The sequence below is a fragment of the Pan troglodytes genome, chromosome 21 (assembly GCF_028858775.2).
Source record: "Pan troglodytes isolate AG18354 chromosome 21, NHGRI_mPanTro3-v2.0_pri, whole genome shotgun sequence".
NCBI lineage: Eukaryota > Metazoa > Chordata > Mammalia > Primates > Hominidae > Pan > Pan troglodytes.
In genome coordinates, this window is record NC_072419.2 from 69436585 (window position 1) to 69449850 (window position 13266).

General features: G+C 55.3%; 2 long non-coding RNA genes across 2 annotated transcripts; one reads left to right on the forward strand and one right to left on the reverse strand.

The window, feature by feature from the left end:
* Positions 1-711: 711 nt before the first annotated feature.
* On the forward strand, positions 712-5186 carry LOC107970092 (uncharacterized). Its single transcript, XR_001712371.3, has 2 exons — positions 712-989; positions 3482-5186. It is a non-coding gene; the product is annotated as an uncharacterized LOC107970092 (long non-coding RNA).
* A 2607-nt stretch (positions 5187-7793) lies between these two features.
* LOC107970093 (uncharacterized) lies at positions 7794-12828 on the reverse strand. The gene is made up of 2 exons (XR_001712372.2): positions 12708-12828; positions 7794-8271 (listed from the first exon to the last, which is right to left on the reverse strand). It is a non-coding gene; the product is annotated as an uncharacterized LOC107970093 (long non-coding RNA).
* Between the last annotated feature and the right edge of the window lie 438 nt (positions 12829-13266).

Here is a 13266-nt window from a genome sequence, read left to right on the forward strand (position 1 = left end):
GCCTCCTTAAGACTCGGTTTTCTCATGTGTCGCATGCTGGTGAAGGCTCCTGCCCCACCACCTCCCAAGGAGGTGATGGAACTTCAAACACGGTGACAGATGGAGAGGGCAGCCTGATGGGGAGGAGATGTGATGAGTGGGTGCCGTGAGCTGTGGACGGCACCGTGCTGCAGCCCACCTAGGTGTACTTTGGATGAGCAGAGTTGAGGCAGTCGGTAGGTTGGGGCAATTGGTAGGGAGGTGCCCCTCTGGCACGGGAAGGGCTCACTTGAGGCTGGATGCATGAGACATCCTCACCGGGACAAGGCAAAGGCCCTCTCCACCCCAGGTCCAGCCTTCACAGAGCTGCCAGAGGTGCTGCTTAGAAGCAGAGTCCAGAGGCAGCAGCCAGGGGCTGGCCAGACTGGAAACTATGGAAGAGGTGGGAGGACCACAGAGATCCTCTTCTCAGGTGAGAGCTGCCTCCCCCGCTCCTGCTGTCTCTGATTACTTGAATCAGTGCTGGACAAAGGACCATCTCATGGAAAAGCGTCACCAAGTACCTCCAATCAATCTTCCATCTTCGGCTCAAATGCCCCCTGCTCATGGAGACCTTCACTCCCTGGCACCCACACTCCCTGGCACCCACACTCCCTGGCACCCACACTAGGCCAGTGCCCCGGTTTTATGCCATCATAAAGCAACACATTTCCTCTTTGTGGCTCTTAAGTCAGATGTGATCACACGCCCAGTCCGGCAACCGCACGGGAAGTCTCTCCCCCTAGACTGTGCTCCATGGGGTGGGCCCAGGCCTTGTGCTGTTTTTACTTATATCCCCCATGGAGACCAGAGCTAGGCACAGAGTACAGCAGCACCCCAACTTTCAGCCGGTTACCCATACATCTCTCATGTCATTAAGAACAATGAAACTATAGCACACACACATTCCAGTGGAAAAAAATAATTTTCAAAGTTCCCTGGAGTTCGTTGCAGTGGAATCCATGGCCCAGGTGAGCACAGCTGCAGGGAGCTAGACGGCTGCGCGGGGGGAGCCGCAGAGCTGGGCAGCTGCGAATTAAGTCCCGGTGACCGGTGACCGCCGAGGCTCTGGCAGGAGGAGGGCGGGGTGCGGAGATGCCGTTCAGAACCTCGGACAGCGCCGCGGCCCATCCGGCCAGCCAGAAGCTGGGTTTCATCTGTTTTCTCGGGGACTCCAGGATTACGGAGTATTGCCATGATAGGGGCCAGAGTGCTTTATCCCCCAAAGCACCCCCCAAAACGCGGCACGGGTGCAGGCTCCGGCCTCAACACCTGCTGCCTTGCCGTGTGATCTGGGGTGGAGCTTCCTCACGTCTCTGGGGCTGCTTCCCACAGGAGGAAGAGGTTTAGTTCAGCCTGGAAGGAGGGCATCCCATCTGAGCCGAGACCTCTTTGAGGGTCCTTGTATGTCACCTGCTGTCTGTCGCTGGTTCGCCTTCTGGCATCTTTGATACCTCCCCAGTCAGAGACCTCTGTTTGTGCCAAGAAGTCATCTGCTGTGTCTTCAAACAAGACCGTAGGAGGCAGAGCCTCTGGTGCTGGCACATCGCAGAAGCTAATACCTCGTCACCAACGGAGTGAAGAGACCATGGCTTTCCCCTTTCCTTCCTGTATTCCAGCTTGCATGGATGCCAGCAGAATTCAATCTAAAGTGGAAAGAGAAAAGTAAACAAACCTGAGAACTTTCTGGATCTCTGCAGAGCTGGGCACTTTGCCAGTACAGGTTTTATTGGAGGGAAGTGGTGGGTTGCTTCCTCGTGTTCCCATTGCACAGGCTGGAGTAAACTAGCTCCGTAAGCAGGCTTGCCTTTGGCCGACAGATGACAACGTGTCTGCACGTAGACATAGACTTTACAAAGGGCTAGAGATGGCTGGTGGTTCTCATGGGGAGATGGCCCTGAGGCCGATCAGTGTCATTCCAGTCAAAGGGCTGCCTCTTAGGGGCACGTGACATCCCCCAGCACCCGACCTGCCCGGACAACCAGCCACCAGGCAGACAGGAGTGAGGGGGCGAACGAGGTATGGACTGAATCCACAGCCTACCTGGACAACCACACCACGAAGACAGGAGTGAGGAGGTGAACGCGGTGTGGACTGAATCCACAGCCTGCCTGGACAACCTCACCACGAAGACAGGAGCGAGGGGGTGAACACAGTGTGGACCGAATCCACAGTCTGTCTGGACGACCAGCCACCACGCAGACAGGAGCAAGGGGGTTAACGCAGTGTGGACTGAATCCACAGTCTGTCTGGACGACCAGCCACCACGCAGACAGGAGCAAGGGGGTTAACGCGGTGTGGACCACTGTCATGGCTCACAGCAGCCTCAACCTCCTGGGCTCCAGTGATCCTCCTGCCTCAGCCTCCCAAAGCACTGAGACGAACATAGACGCAGGCACACATGCACACAGGCTGTGAAATGTATGTCTCCAAGTGGCTGCGGGCCCCTGAAGGGCTGCTGCAGCCCTGGGGCTTTGCTCTTCAGAGCCATGTCGAGGGAGCAGTAGCGGGAGCCACATGTGACCCCCAGATCCAAACAGAAACCACTTCCAGCCCCCAGGAGGCCCACACTCCCCTCCACTCCACAGCACCCCCAAAGGTGCCCACGCCTCTGACCCCCACCCTGGGTGAGTAGGAGCACGTAGCAGGTGCCCCTCACGTGCAGCTCTCTCATCCACACATACTCACACATGCTCACACAGGAAAGCACATGCCTGCTGTGTCCTGCTGCATTGCTGGGCGGTGTCCACTGCACGTCGCTCGCTGCATTGCTGGGCAGTGTCTGCTGCATGTCGCTCGCTGCATTGCTGGGCAGTGTCCGCTGCATGTCGCTCGCTGCATTGCTGGGCAGTGTCCACTGCATGCCGCTCGTTGCATTGCTGGGCAGTGTCTACTGCACGGTGGATGCTCCTGCACTCATGGATGTTCAGGCTGCTTCCCGTTGGACGCGATTGTGAGTGACGTGGCTGTGAGCCTCCAGGTACCGGCCTTGGAGCCAGCAAATGCTTTCATTTCTCTCATGCAACATCTGGGGCTGGAATTTCTGGGTCATATGGTGGGTGTATATTTGACTGTACTAGAAAGTGTCAAGCGGTTCTGAAGTGGCCGCACCATGCACAGCCCCAGACAGTGTGAGCGTCCACTGCCTGCAGCCCCCCAGCACTGCCCAGCCAATCTTTCCGGTTTGGGCCATTCTGGTGGGGGTGAGGCAGCACTGCACAGGGTCTTATTTCCATCTCCCGAAGCCCATGTGTTTTCTCTCTGGAGGACGGGGGACTCAAGGTGCCCTCCCCACCCCCTCCTGCCTTCTCCATAAATCTCTCCCTCTGAAAAACACAATCAATAAGCCACAGAGCCCAACATGCGACCGCAAAGCCGCTCCATTATTAAGTCTGTAATTGCTGAGAATTTGCTAATTGCACGCAACTAATCTGCGTCCTTTCTGTTTTATATCAATTAACAGAGTAATTAAAAAAAGCAATCTTCGTGTCAGCTCCTCCCTGGCAGACTTAGCCTGCCAGAGCTAATGAGACAGGCCACCCTTCAGCCAACCTCATCAGTGACGACCACGCGGCCAGGAAGTCCTTGATGTGCGATGTGCAGTAGCTAACAAGGGCCCCCCTGCTGCGAAGCAACAACTTGCTGGGCATGGAGCAGGGACCCACGGGTTCCCATCATTGCCTCCGGGCTAGTGGGACCCACAACTGTGCCAACACAGGGGCTTTGCTGGGCTGGCAAGTGCAGGGGGCCCCAGCCAGGCAGTTTCAGAAGAGCAGGCATGACGCCAAGGCCTAGGAAGGAGGCCACAGAGTCCCGAGTATCCCAGGGGGTCTTTGCTGGGATCTGGCATTGGGTGCCTCTCCCGCTACGCAGGGATGGAGAGAAAAGACACCGAGAGTCCTGGGGCTGATGAAGAGCTTGAGCTCAGAGCCTGACCACCCACAGACAGCAGAGTGATGGACGCCTCCATGACACAGAACGCAGCCCTCCCTGCAAAATCACAGCCTGCAGCATCTCAGGGCCCGTCTTCCACCCCAGCCCATTGTCATTCTGCATAAAAGCAGAAAAAAAAAAAAAAAAGGCACCAAACTGCACCAAGCGTGCAACAGATGCAGCTCAAACAAACTCGTGTACGACACGGAAGAGACAAAAGCGTTGCCGGCAACTTGTTTGGGACACACATGATACAGAAAGGTGACGAAACATCACAGATCTGTGGAAAAACAACTAAACTGCAAACTGAAGAATGGGCTTGGGCAGACCACTCACAGAAGAAATCCCAAAAGCCAATAAATGACTTGAAACTATCCAGTGTCACTATTAAAGAAATGCAGATGTAAATAAAGTTTGACTTTCAAACCAGCAAAAAATGTATGAAACTATGAAGCTCGATGTGTGTGATCATCAGCAGAGGCCGACGCTGCAGGCAGGGCCAAATCTTCTGACCCTGGCCCCCAGGGAGGAACCCAGAGGCCAGTCAGGGAGGGGCAGCGAGCTCACGGCCAGGCAGCGCCACAGCACTGGCGACCCTCAGGGAGAACAGGCACTACCCAGGGCTGGATGCGTAACGGGCCCCCCGGCCACACCCCACCGCCCACCAGAGCCGCAGCTCCTGAGAACGCATCCGGAGGCAAGGCCAAAGTCAGCCATGGCACAAACATTTGTGCATCAAGGTCCTGTTGCCCTGCAACAACTCACCACAAACAGAGGGGTGGAAACCTCCATGTCATTGGACGGCCCAGCGGCCAGAAGTCCAACGCCATCTCCCTGGGCTGATGTCTGTGCAAGCAGGGCTGATGCCGTAGCTTTTCCGGCTTCTGGAAGCTGCCACAGCCCCTGGCTCATGGCACCATCCTCACATCCTCTGAATCCACATTCTCCTCTGAATCTCCTGCCTCCCTCTTTCCACTGTAAGGACCCTGTGATGACACTGCACCCTCAGACCCTGGTAACCCAGGTTCATCTTTCCACCTCAGGGCGTCTGACTTAAGCCTGCCTGGAGGGTCCCTGTGGTCACATTCATGGGTTCCAGTGTTCAGACACGGCCACTTTGTGGGATCATTACTCTGCCTACCACACCATGTGGCCCTGTGTGTGTTTTCAGGGGGCATTTGCACTTATATGCAAATAACACATATATGAATAAACGTGTGAATGGTGGTCACGTAGGAGAGGGCATCTGTATGGGGCCACACCTGTATCTTCGCTGTGCTTTCCACTTGTTATTTTCTAAAGGGTGGATATGATCTTACAGAGGGTAGCTCAACGTCAAGTTGTGGAAGGAGATGGGACGAGGGTTGGATTTACTTGGAAACACAATGGTGCCCACAGAGCAGCCAGGACTGAACTTGGCCTGGATCCACCCTGAGCCTGCTCAGTGCAGTAGGGGCTGGTGCTGCTGCGGCTCCATGGTTTCAAGTTAATTTTTGATCCATTTCAAGTTAATTTTTGCATATGGTGTGAGGTAAGGGTCCAGCTTCATTCTTTTTTATGTAGATGTGCAGTTTTCCCAGTGCCATTTGTTTGGGACTATATTTTAATTAACTATTTTTTTTGAGACAGGAGGACCCCTTGAGCACAGGAAGCTGCAGTGAACCAAGGTCATGCCACTGCACTCCAGCCGGGGTGACAGCCAAACCTATCTGCATAAGGTGGTCCCTGAGCACAGCCGTGGTTTCTGCACCATGGTGGCCCTTGTCCCTCAGCCTGCAGTGGACACAGTGGATGTGGTCCCCAAGCTCCTGTTGTCTGGAGCCTTTCCAGACACCCGTGACCCATGGACCAGCCCAGAGACCTCAAGGGTCATGGCAACAAGCATGTTGTGGGAAGGTAGGGCCGAGATGACGCCGGCTGCAGAGACTGGCCAGAGCCAGAGCCAGATGCTGGAGAGTCTCATGGGTCCCAAGGTGCCTACAGGGCAGAAAAGCCCACATGTGGTGATGGGAGGGCGACCCGGACCACACACACAAACTGATGCTCAGCCGCAGAGTCCTGGGGCCATCACGGCAGCCCTGCAAGGGCTCTCAAGGTCCTGGTTTCCCAATGGTCACACCGAGGCAGAGAAAACTGAAGCGTGGACCACTGTGGCCCAAGGCCAGACCCCAACCTCTCCGGGCTTGGAATTAACCCTGGGTAGATGGAGGCACGGGCTTAGCTGGCCTTTTCCAACATCTCGTCAGCCCCAGGGCTCCTTGCTGTTAGGGTCTCCAGGTTTAGCAAATGAAAAAACAGGTGCCCAGTTAAATTTGAATTCCAGAAAAACAAGAAATTCTTTTTTTTGTATGTGTGTGTTTTGTTTTGTTTTTTGTTTTTTTGAGAAGGAGTCTCACTCTGTCGCCCAGGCTGGAGTGCAGTGACGCCATCTTGGCTCACTGCAACCACTGCCTCCTGAGTTCAAGTGATTTTCCTGCTTCAGCCTTCCAAGTAGCTGGGACTATAAGCGTGCGCCACCACGCCCGGCTAATTTTTGTTTTAGTAGAGATGGGGTTTCACCATATTGGCCAGGCTGGTCTCAAGCTCCTGACCTCAGGTGATCCACCCAGTGCTTTGGAATCCCAGGTGTGAGCCACCGTGCTCGGCCCATGAAATTCTTTTTTCATATAACCACATCTCACACCTGCACAGGGCATCCTTCATGCAAACCTCAGGGTGGGGCCGGCGTCCTATTCTCCAACGTCTCTGCCCCAAGTCGAGTGGATGAAGACAAGACCTCCCGGCTCCTCCTCCCTCCCAGGTATGTTTAGCTTGTCATTCCACACTTACTTGTGGCAGGTGGCTGTCCCCAGCCCAAGGTCATGTCATGAATATTCTGGTTTGGGCGTGGGAGCCTGGGGATGAATCACAGGCCAGATTAGCAGCCCCTCAACCCTCTCGCACCAAATCAAGGGCCAGCAGGCCTACGTCAATGCAATAAACGTAAACCCCTTCTCTGCCAAAAAAGAAGGCTGGATGAGTCCTCCCTGAGTCACCCAGAACATCTACTAGTCACAGCCAGTTATTAACTCCCTTCCCGGGAGCCACCGCTGCAGGAACATGGCAGCAGGGCAGAGATGGATGGGGCTGGGGCCTTGGTCCCCCTCCTGGCTCAGGCCACTGCGCAGCCGTCCTGCCCCAAGGCCCTCTCTACATGCTTGATGGGCGCCACCGGGCACTGGGGGGCAGGAGGCAGAGGAGGGAATGGAGGTGAGCCACACAGGGGGGCCAGACTCCAGAGCCCAAGGAAGCTCGCCTCTGGAGCCTTTGTTACCCACATGTCCCTGAGGGGCCCTGCCAGGAGGACCATCCCCTGAAGGGAGAGGAGGCCTCAGACAGGCCAGGGATGCCCAACACAGCTGTGGAGCCATGGAAATTACACAACTCAGTAAATCAGAACAAAACCCAAGGAGAGAGACGAGCAAAAGTGAGAAAGACCAGGGGAGAGGCCAGCGGCGGCCACTGAGGGCTGTCAGGATGAACGCAGGCCACAGGCTGCATTGTGGGGGACAGAGAAAGGCCAGGGGAGAGGCCAGTGGCGGCCGCTGAGGGCTGTCAGGATGAACGCAGGCCACCGGCTGCAGTGTGGAGAATGGAGAGAGGCCAGGGAGGTCACCGAGAGTGAAGTATCTGGGGAGACAGCGGGAGGCACGTCCCACCCTGGAGCCATCTCGCCGGGCCTCCGAGAGCGAAGTGTTTGGGGAGACAGCAGGAGGCACGTCCCACCCTGGAGCTGTCTCGCCTCCTTCAGGACTGTGGGTGTCTGATTCTCCACGGCTCTTTAAACAAACTGAACCTAGAAATGGCACCAGCACCAACAGACTTGGCTATGTTTCGTGCAGGAAAGAGCGGGCAGGTGGGCCTTGGCATGGGGCTCCCAGCAGGAGGGAGGCAGCACCCCCTCTGCCCTTCCGCTCTGCTGGACAGGGAGCGGGCAGGCTCCGTCTGCATCTGGTCCTCCTCATACCCTGGGAGCTGGTTCTATGATCATCTCCTCCTTGCAGGCAGGAAGTGGGGCTCAGGGAAGCCAAATTGTCTAAGGCCACACGGTTGTGGGGGCCGGGCTGGGGCCGAGGTGATGGGTCTGGTGGGCTCTGTTCCTGGGATTGTCTCTCTCAGCCTGGCCCTCAGAGCTCCCCTGAGGCCTTGTCTCGGTCCAGGGACAGCCAGAGGTGGCCAAGGAGAAGGGTTCCCTCCACTCCATCAGCCTCGTAAAAAGAGCCTCAGATGACTGTCTCTGTGTTTATAGATGCGTTGCTCCAGGATAAGAGATGCAATTCTCTGAAAGGAAGCAAATGCGATCATTATCCTCTTCAGCCAGGCCTCTTTGCTGGTGGGAGGTTAGTTTTGCGTTTAATGAACATGGGCTGAGTCTCTCTAATGAGGAAGAGATGGGTGCACAGTGATTAGAAACTTGGCAGAGAAAGAAGCCATCACAGCTTCTGTGGGGAGGAGCCGCTGGGTTTGCCGTATCTGCAGACTGGCAGGAGGGCTCACAGCAGGCAGGCTGCATGCTGATCTCTGAGACCCCCGCGAGCCTGAATCCCCTCGCCTGCTGCCCCAGGCTCTCAGGAGGACAAGTCCCTGGGTTTGTGGGTGACCTTTGGTTGAAGCTGGGGGGCATCCACAAAAATAAAGCAGGTCAGAAACCATGCTGAGGGCTCCCGCAGCCTCAGCACCCCAGGACACTTCCGCCCCACGGGACCCCTGCCCCACAGACAGGTGAGGCAGACACAGGTAGCCGCCCACCCAAGCACCCTCAGCCAGCAGAGACGCAGGAAAATGTTTCTGCTCCACATACTCCGTTGAAATGGGCCCCACTGGGAGAGAATTTGCACTTGACCTGGGAACCACGGAGCCTGGAATTGGCGGTGAGCTTGGTGGTGCACGGTGCTGTGAAGGGGGGCCTGGCAGCAGCAGGTAGGGCTGGCACATTCCTGCCAACCCTCCGGGGGGAAAAGGCCCAGGAACAATGGAATATGACTCAGCACTAAAAAGGAACGACTATCGAGCCACAGGAAGGCGTGGAGAAACACATGCGTGTCACTAAGTGACAGAAGCCAGTGTGGAAAGGCTGAGGGGAATGTATGAGTCCAGCTATAGGACATTCTAGAAAAGGTGAATCCCTGGAGACAGTGGAGAGACCAGGAGTGGCCGAGGTTGGGGGAAAAGATAATTTTTAGGGCAGTGGAACTGTTCTGTATGATACAGCAATGGTGGATACCTGACCTTACACATTGTCCAAAGCCACAGAATGCACAAGGCCAAGCGTGCGCTCAGGTGCACTCTGGACTTTGGTGAATAGAGATGTCTCCCCTGTGACAACGTCCCACACCAACACAAGAGGCCAATCACGGGAGAAGCCGTGTGCAGGGGAGTGGGGAACAGGAAACTCTCTGTGCTTTCTGCTTAATTTATGTGTAAACCTAAAGCCACACCAAAAAATCAAGCCTATTCGTTTTTCAAAGGTGTAGGAGACAAAGCATAAATGAAGAAACTCTGTCAGGCAGAATGCTCATGCCAGGTGCCCTCCAGGTGGAGCTGGGCATCTGTGCAGTGGTGACAGAGACCTGCCCCTGAGAATGGAGCTGGAGGGTCCATGGGTCAGTGTCCTCACCTGCCTGCCAGTGGGCCCGCGGATCAGTCTCCTCACCTGCCTGCCAGTGGCACTCATCTCTGAACATAACCATAAAAATCACGTTCCCCAAGGCAAACAGCAAAGCCTCGGCCCCAGACGCTACCGTTTCCCCTGAAAAATATTTTGTCAAGTGTAACATTTGAGAAATTAGCAAATTTTCCACCTCCAAGATCTTGCTGCAAAGTGCTGATGCTTCATTCTGCCCAGAGAGCTCCACAATCACCTCCCTCTGAAAGCCCCCCTCCTTGGAGCCTCCTGGCTCCCACACAGAGGCACCGTGTGCCAGGGACTGGGCCCCATCCGGAGGCAGCTTGGACTCCACGTTTGCTCATTCTGCCAAAAAGAATTCGCGGCAAATAACGTTCACACAAGCACAGCCAGCGGTGGGCAGAGGTGGGTGCCTGTTGGCTTGTTTTAATTTTTTACCATTTTTATCATGGAATATCATATCACAGGAGAAAGTGCAAAAGTGCGTGTGTCTAAGTGACTATGAATCAGAGGCCAAATGTTGTCAGCCCTCTAGGGGCCCTCTGCGTCCCTCCCTCCAGAGAGGAACGCCATCCATGTCTTTCCTATCATTGTTCCCGACTTTATTTTTTTCCTCAGTTTTTTAATTGTGATAAAATATACGTAACATAACGTATATGACCATTCATAGTTGACCATTCTTGCCACTCTTAAGCACCCAGTTCAGGAGCATCAAGGACATTCCCATGGCTGTGCAGCCGTCGCCACCATCCATTTCCAGAACTTTTCCACCTTCCCAAACTACAGCTCTGTCCCCGTTCAACACCGACTCCCCATCCCCTCCCCTCAAGCCCGGGAGACGCCTGTCTATCTTCTCTGTGAATCTGATGACTCTCGTGTTTCTTATCATTGGAATTCCAGTTCCAGTGGAATACGCATTCCATTGGTACTTGTCCTTTCGTGACGCTCGTTTCATTTAGCATAACGTCCTCGAGGTTCATCCGTGCTGTCAAGGGCGACAGGCTCCCCTTCCTCTTTAAGGCTGAATCATTTTCCGCTGGATGGACGGACACATTCGCTTCTCCGTCCATCTGTCGACGGACACGCAGGTGGCCTCCACCCTCTAGCCCCTGTGAACACAGGTGTACCAGTATTTCTTCATGTTCCTGCTTCCAATTCTCTGGAGATTGACCCAAAAGGGGGGTTGCTGGATCTCTGCTTTCTTTTACCTCTTTATATGCCTCCTAGATACCATAGTCTGCAGCTTTGCCTGTTCCTGAACTCTCTGTAAAAGGACTATTCTCAGTGTGTTCTTCTGATTTGCTGCTTTCCTGCCATCTCAGTTTTAAACTCCGTCCTCACTGCACGTGTGACTCTTGTCCACGCACATTTGTGGCTGTGTCGTGTTCCCGGCGTGGCCACGCCGCCACGTATTGATCTGCCCGCTGCAGACAACTGGCCTATTTTCCAGGACTCTGCAGGCAGGGGCACCCTTCGCCAGAGCGTGTGCAGAGCCTTTCTGTAGTGCCCTCCCCCAGAAGCACATGGGCCCGTCGGCCCCCGCGTCCTCGGACACGCAATGCTGTCGGTCGTTCTAACCGGGCTGTCCTGACGGGCACGCAGCGGCATCCCACGGCGGTGTTCACGAGTGTTGCCCCGTGTGTGGGGAGGCGCCTGTTCAGCTGTGCCACCCGTTTTTCTAAGGAGTCCTCTTTTTCTTGCTGATTCGGAGTCCTTCATATTCTGGTTTTGAGTTCCTGTGAGTTTTATGAATGACCACACCTTCACCCTCTCCCGTGTCTTCTGAGAAACAGTCATGTGTGCTGATGTTACCCGCTTCCGCTGCGGCAAAGGCTCTCGGGGGCCTTGTCTGTGAGGTCATCAGGATGGGGCTCTGGGTCAAAAGTGCTGCCCTCTGGGCATCCACCTGGGGGGATCTGAATGCCGTGGGAGTCTACTTTCCTTTTTTCCCACGTGGGCACCTGACTTTCCTGGCACCAGAACAAGAGTCCAACCTTCCCCCAATAACCCGCAATGCCACTCCCTTCATCACACATCCGCGTGCGTGGGCACGAGCACAGGCCCCCCCTCGGTGCCCAGGCGGTGTCCTACCTCGTGGGTCAGCGGCCAAGCCCCCCGCCAGCAGCTCCTCGTGCTCTGGGCAACTGCTGCCCCATAACACGTCGTACTCGCCATCCGCTGTTGCACCGTCCACCTGCTCCTCAGGAGGGTCTGGGCTGCTCCCAGCCTTTCTGTACTTCACTGTACATTTTAGAATTGGCTTCTAAAATCAATCTCTCTCTCTCACTCTTCCCCACTGGACTTTGCTGGCACTGATGTGCATCTACAGACAGACCCAGGGAAAATGGTCACCTTCCTAACAGCAATCTTTCCAATCCATGGAAGGGATGTCTCGGGTCTTCTTCAGTGTCTCCAGATTTGTGGGTTTGCCATAAATGTGTCACGTTTCTTTGCTGTTTGCTCTGGTGTGGTTCATAGTTTGATGTTATTAGAAATGACGTTTCCTACATTTATTTTCTCCCTTTTTGTGGTTAATGCCCTGATTTTCTTACACTGTCTTTAACCTAGAAGCGTCAACTCTCTCGCCAATGCCCACAGTGCAGGTCACTGGGGACCCCTGAGCACAGCCACCGTCCCCCGGGACAGCGTTATTCCCCATCCCCACCCCCGGGCCCCCACTTTCTCACCCTCCCTAACCCTGCCCTGCTCCTGGGGTGTGGGGTGCACCCTCGTTGCCTCCCATCATGTGAAACCTCCTTCATCTTCCAGATGCACTGTGAGGCTTTCTAAATGTCCTAAGTGGAAGTCTAATTTATGGAGCTCTTTTCTGCACCCATGAAGAGAATGAGACTTTCCCCCTCCAGGTGCTGCTGTGGTGTCACCGTGATGGGTTCTATCCCCTCAAGGTCCTGCTGCCATCGGGGCCACTCCTGACCATTTGCTCCCGACTTGGGGCAGATTCCTTGGGGCTGGAGTGCAGGAGCCTCACCGCCAGGGGCTGCCACCCCCACCCCGGAGGGCTCACTCTAGGGCTCTGGGTCTCAATCCCCAGAGAAGGGTGCGTGGGACTCCTCCTCACTCACCCACTCACCTTTCCAACCAAAGCCGTGGACAGGCTCAGATCACTGTCCACACCCAACACCGCGCTTCCCGTGTACTCTGCCTGTGTGGTCAGCAGGGGCCGCTCCGTCCCCTCCCCCACTCGCCCTCCTCCCCTCCTCTCCTCCCCCCGCCCCCTCATCACCCACCCGCCCGCCACCACACAATACGGTCCCTTTCACTGTCTTGTGTTAAGACTCTCGGGTGGGGGGGTGGTTATTACTGTCCCACTGTGTGACATCATAATAGGCTGCTGTCCCAGAAAACAAAGGCTTTCGAAGATGGTGAGGAGACACGTCCTATTTACGTCGTCACTGCCTAGACAGACGTGGAAGTGCGGGAGCAGAATAAACATCTGTATACGGAGAATAACAATAACGCTGGCTGCCCCGTTATTTCTGAAGCCTGCCTAAATTATGCCCTGTGCAGCACAGAAAGGGATTTTTTGTGTATGTGCAGGTGGATTAATAAAAAACCATTGAAATGCAAAGTGAGGGCTCCTCCCTCACACCCCCTCCCCGAGAGAAGGGAATCGTCACCCAAGAACTCGC